The 5,358-nt window shown below is 36.2% G+C and overlaps 1 pseudogene; it reads left to right on the plus strand.

The window, feature by feature from the left end:
* Positions 1 to 2,984: 2,984 nt before the first annotated feature.
* On the plus strand, positions 2,985 to 5,127 carry LOC135875450 (zinc finger BED domain-containing protein 5-like; annotated as a pseudogene).
* The last annotated feature ends 231 nt before the right edge of the window (positions 5,128 to 5,358 follow it).

Raw genomic sequence — 5,358 nt, forward strand, 5'->3', positions numbered from 1 at the left:
AACATTAACCAGTCTAAGTTTGAATACTAAAATAGAGATATTTGTACCTAAACAGCCCATTGTATGTTATAAAAGATATTCTAAATTGGTTTATGTGATAAATTCAATCTGGGGAAAGAATCTGATTGGGTTTACTCAATAATGTTGCTTAATTGATTGTTGTGGTGTTTACCATCATTTTTGTGGTTAGAATATCTCTCATCTATGTCTTCATTAGTTCCCCTAACATTAATGTATATATGCACAGCCCAGATTTTTTACAAATGACCACTCAGGATGGGGTAACTTTCAACAGACTCTGTGATGCACCTTTTTTCCCTTGTGAGTTTATCCTCACCCACATTCCTTGCATTAAGAGGGAGTATGGGCATAGTTTGTGCAACTGATCCCATACAAGTGTTGGGATATATCTCTAGCTGATGTCTTGATATTCCAAACCCAGCAAAACGTTCTTTCTATTTAGGTTTTAAAATTGCTATTTTTTGTGCTAAGGTAAAAGGCCTGAGTCCTGGTACAAAGGACTTCTAGGCAAACAGCAGCATTCCTGGTCAGCTACACATTCCAGCATCCTGGTCAGCTACATCTGTTGCTCTTGTATGAGGAATTCCTGCCTTTTTTTTTTTTTAAGATATGCTGAAAGTGGCCTTCTATTATGTGTTTTTTTAAACTTTCTACAGTTTATAAAGTGTGTCTATATGTCTTTTAAGCCACATTCAAAAGATATCCTATCTTGACTGCAGCAATGTCAAAACCACTTGGTTAAGCCCATGATAACATGTATTATAGTTCACCTAGACTGCCAATCAGTAAGCAAGCTGAGAGGCTTGCCATTAATCTAAATCTGCATTCTTCCAGCATTGCTATCATCTTCTACTGTGAAACCCTAACACTCATTGTTGTGCGGTATTAACATCCCTTCCTGATTCTATTGTTTGGGAGGTCTTTGGCTACTCATCTTTAGTCTTATGCTGACTAACCACTATAAAATGTCCAGTTCTCTTACATTGCTGCATTCTTGAGCATTGTGCCCCCTTTTCCCCATCCTGATAAAATGAGGGTATTTGTCTGTTCCCGTATGTGGTGATCTAACTTCACTTTTAGTTTATATTAATAACCTTGCTGCTGTTTCAGGGAATGGACAGCACCAGATATTGTTCTTGTTGCAGATTTCGTCTAGGCCTCAATTTTAGATTTCCTTGCAATCATCTACACTTTCCGTGATGATGACAACAAATTATCTACAACCTTATCTCTGTTTATATCAATTGTGACATCTCCATATTCACACATTTGTACAAGGCCAGTTTCAGTGCATTGCATATCATTCAAGCAATAACTATGAAAAAGCCATTTTCCCCCCATGTGTTTTAGAAAGACTAGTCTGAACCCTGAAACTACAAAGGTTTCCATTGATGGTAAATTAACTGACAAACATCTTCAGGGCCAAAATGATACCATTCCTCTAATACTGTGGTTAGCACAAACACAGGAACTCAAACACCCTTTCTGTCCACATCAAACTAGTTTCCAGTCTTCTTGTTTACTAGTAAAGTATGTCCTTCTAGGTGTTCTTCATACAATTCACTGCATAGTGCAGATATTTGTTTCTGACAAACAAAATAATTTATGTTTCTTTCTTCCTTTGTAAATTGTGGTCATGTTGGCACTCTATGCCAATTATCGTGGTTTTATCCCACTATCCTGGTGCCTTTCAAAATAATGCTGAATACATTTCACAAATTGTTGGGCATAGCACCATCCAGTAAATAACCCACATTTAAAATTGTAGATCTCGTTCTTTGTTCCATAATATTCTCTTTGGATGCAGTACACAGCCTACAACTGCACTGGTCTCTTCTGCAGCAGTATTGCACTGTTCGAACTCAGATTGTCTAATTTGCCATCCATTTTTCACCACTGGGTCTAGTTCAGCATAGCTATTCCCAAGTTTCTCCTTACCCTTGAGTATGCTTGTTTCAGATTACTTCCCCCCACATATGTGTTTGCATGTTTTGAAGATGAGTGTCACTGATATTTTCATTGCTGTACCCTGTAAATGGTAACTTATTCCACTGCTTCTCAGAACGTTTGAAATGTGAGGTTTTGTAAATCTGGCCAAGTTGGAGGCTGCCCAAAACTCTTGTTTTGGAAGTGTCTTGATGCTTTCACAATATTTCCTTACTGTTCAGATGTGTGTTTAGTATCATAAGCAATTACTGATTTTTGATTGCTTATGTATAGGTGTAAAATTCTATCTACAATCAGATACAGAATTCCCAAGATTGGTTCATCTAAAGCTATGAAGGATTCATTGCAGTTTATTTATTTATTTATTTAGCCTGGCTTTGTTAAATCTTCATTATATTTCTTTGTTCAGGCTATTTACCTTCAGGCATTCAACTGACCCTTTAAGGGTCTGGGGCAAGAGATCCAATCAAATATAAATGATTTTCATAAATATTTATATTTGCAAAACTTACAGCATTTATATTGTAAATCAGCCTAACTTTATCTGATATACAGTCTAATAATCATTAATTGGCTGATTTTTTGGGGGAGTCATGATGACAAAGCAGTGTGACGCCGTGTAAAGGAATGATAACCAGATATATACTAATGCAGTGTTTCCCAAACTGTGTTCCGCGGAACACTGGTGTTCTGCACGATGTGAATAGGTGTTCCGTGAAAGAATCATAATTTAAAAACAGGGTCTTTACATTTTTTTTAATTTTAAATTTGGGATATTTGAAGCGTAGTTTACAACTCTTTTTGAATGACTAATTTAACATAAAACTCTTTTTCCGGTTATTGATAGATCTCGTATTGAATATCATGGCATAAAGAGAATATGGCACGCAAGCATGTTGACGTCTACCCCTTTTGGGCATGTTTCAGTTAGTGACGTCGTACCCCTTCCGCTCGAGGCTGCGCGAACTGCAGAGGTATGCATACACCATTCTCTTTACGCAATGTTGAATATAACATATTCACTCAACACGTTCAAACCTGTGGGTCTTTACCGTGTGTGCGATAAGCACAACTAAACTAGCTTCGCTCGAAACAATATAAATATTTGTGACAAACAAAATTTGACAAAAATCAGTATTTCTAAATATTGTTACTAAACCTAATCACCATGGATTTGTGGCTAAAAGAAGGAACTTTGAAATGAAAAGCAAGTTCTTCTGGTACTCCAACTGTGGCCGAAATAAACGAGCAAAATATTGTGACACTTCAAAGTGAGGATGAACAATCACAGTCTTTTGTTGCTGAAAAATCTGTTAGTACTAGTGAGTTATCCAAGGTGAAAGAATTTCCCCAAAGTATATAAAAAAAACAAGTGTTAAAAGACCGAAATGAAAGTATGATGAAAGTTATTTGTCTTTTGGTTTTACGTGTGTTGGAAATAAAGATGTTCTTGATGCGCAGTGCGTCGTGTGCAACAAAATACTAGCAAACAGTTCATTGGCTCCTGCTAAACTTCGTAGGCATTTGGCAACCAAGCATGCTGAATACAAAGACAAAGATATAATTTTTTTCAAGAGGAAGCGTGACTCACTTGGAAATTGTAAACTTTTGATGATTAAAATTGCTAAAACAGACAACAAAAGTGCAACAGAGGCATCTCATCGAGTAAGTTACCGTATAGCGCTTGCCGGAGAAGCTCACACTATTGGAGAAACGCTTATCAAGCCTTGCGCAAAAGATATTGTAACGTGCATGTTGAGCGAGCAGTCTGGTAAAAACATTGATGCTGTACAGTTGTCAAATAATACTGTTGCACGCTGTATTAAAGATCTTGCCAATGACATAGAAAAAGAGCTAGTTTGCCGACTGAAAATTTGCCATGAGTATTCATTGCAGCTGGATGAGTTCACTGACGTTTCAGGACTTGCTGTGCTACTAGTATTTGTCTGATATAGATTTAATAATATTATTGAAGAGGACCTGCTCTTATGTGAATCTCTGCAAAGCAACACAACTGGAGAAGAAATATTCAACTGCATCAACAATTTTATCAGAAAGCATGAAATTAGTTGGGGAAAATGTATTGATGTATGTACTGACGGTGCTCGGGCAATGATCGGGAAGATGAAGGGAGCTGTAACGTGAATCATAAGTGTGGCACCAGAAAGCACTAAGAGCCATTGTGTTCTACACAGACAAGCACTTGCAGTTAAAAAAATACCAGCATATCTGAAAATTGTGCTCGATGAAGCAGTACAAATTATCAATTTTGTCAAATCTCGACCACTTCAATCCAGGTTATTTAAAATTTTGTGTGAGGAAATGGGTAGTCAGCACAAAGCGCTTCTTTTACATAAGGAAGTGAGGCGGCTATCCCGAGGAAAAGTGCTTGTGAGGCTTTTTGAGCTTTGTAGTGAACTACTGGTATTCTTCACTTCAGATAATTCAGGACGAAAATTTAATGACTGTCTGACAAATTCCTCATGGCTAATGAGACTTGAGTATCTTGCAGATATTTTTGCAAAATTCAATGAAATTAATCTGTCGCTGCAAGGCAAGAATGTGACCATTTTTACTACAATGGATAAAATTTCATAATTAAAAAAGAAACTGAAATTCTGGGCATCTTCTGTAGAACAGAATAACTTCGATTGCTTCCCTACAGTGCATGAATTTCTGACTGAAGTAAATTCTACAGTCCATGAAGAAGTTTCCAGCACCATTTTACAGCACTTACGTGACTTGCAGGCCTCTTTATTAGAATATTTTCCTACAACTACTGATGATAATGATTGGGTTCGAAATCCATTTGTAATTACAGCCAAACCAGTCGGCTTTACTGCACACGATTATGAAAGCCTAATTGACTTAATTTCTGACTCTGATTTGAAACAAAAGTTTAAGGATCTTCCGCTGAATAATTTTTGGAGCAGTCTAATAGAAGAGTACCCTATTACTCTTCTATGTGACTAAACGTGCAGTTCCAGTGTTCCTTCCTTTTGCTACAACTTATTTGTGTGAGACGGGATCTTTGTATTATACTGCAACAAAAACCAAATATAGGAATAGACTTGATGCTGCGCCTGGCAACTTTCCAGCATTATTCCAAATATTAAGTGAATTTGTGATAGAAAAACACAGAAACACCAATCCCATTAAATCCAAATTTTTATTTCTGTTTCTAAAAATAGATTTTCCTAGTAAAAATCTAATTTGTTTGGTGTTTGTGTATATATAAAAACAATTTTTTAAAGTAGAACACTGTTTTTAATTTTGACTCTTGCACTTGATTTTTGTACTACTTTATATGCGCTTTCCATTTAGAAATTGTTAGTTCAAGTTATTTTACATTTGTATTTTTGCTTTGTTTTATAAAATAAAATATATTTG

Source organism: Emys orbicularis, chromosome 3 (assembly GCF_028017835.1).
Source record: "Emys orbicularis isolate rEmyOrb1 chromosome 3, rEmyOrb1.hap1, whole genome shotgun sequence".
NCBI lineage: Eukaryota > Metazoa > Chordata > Testudines > Emydidae > Emys > Emys orbicularis.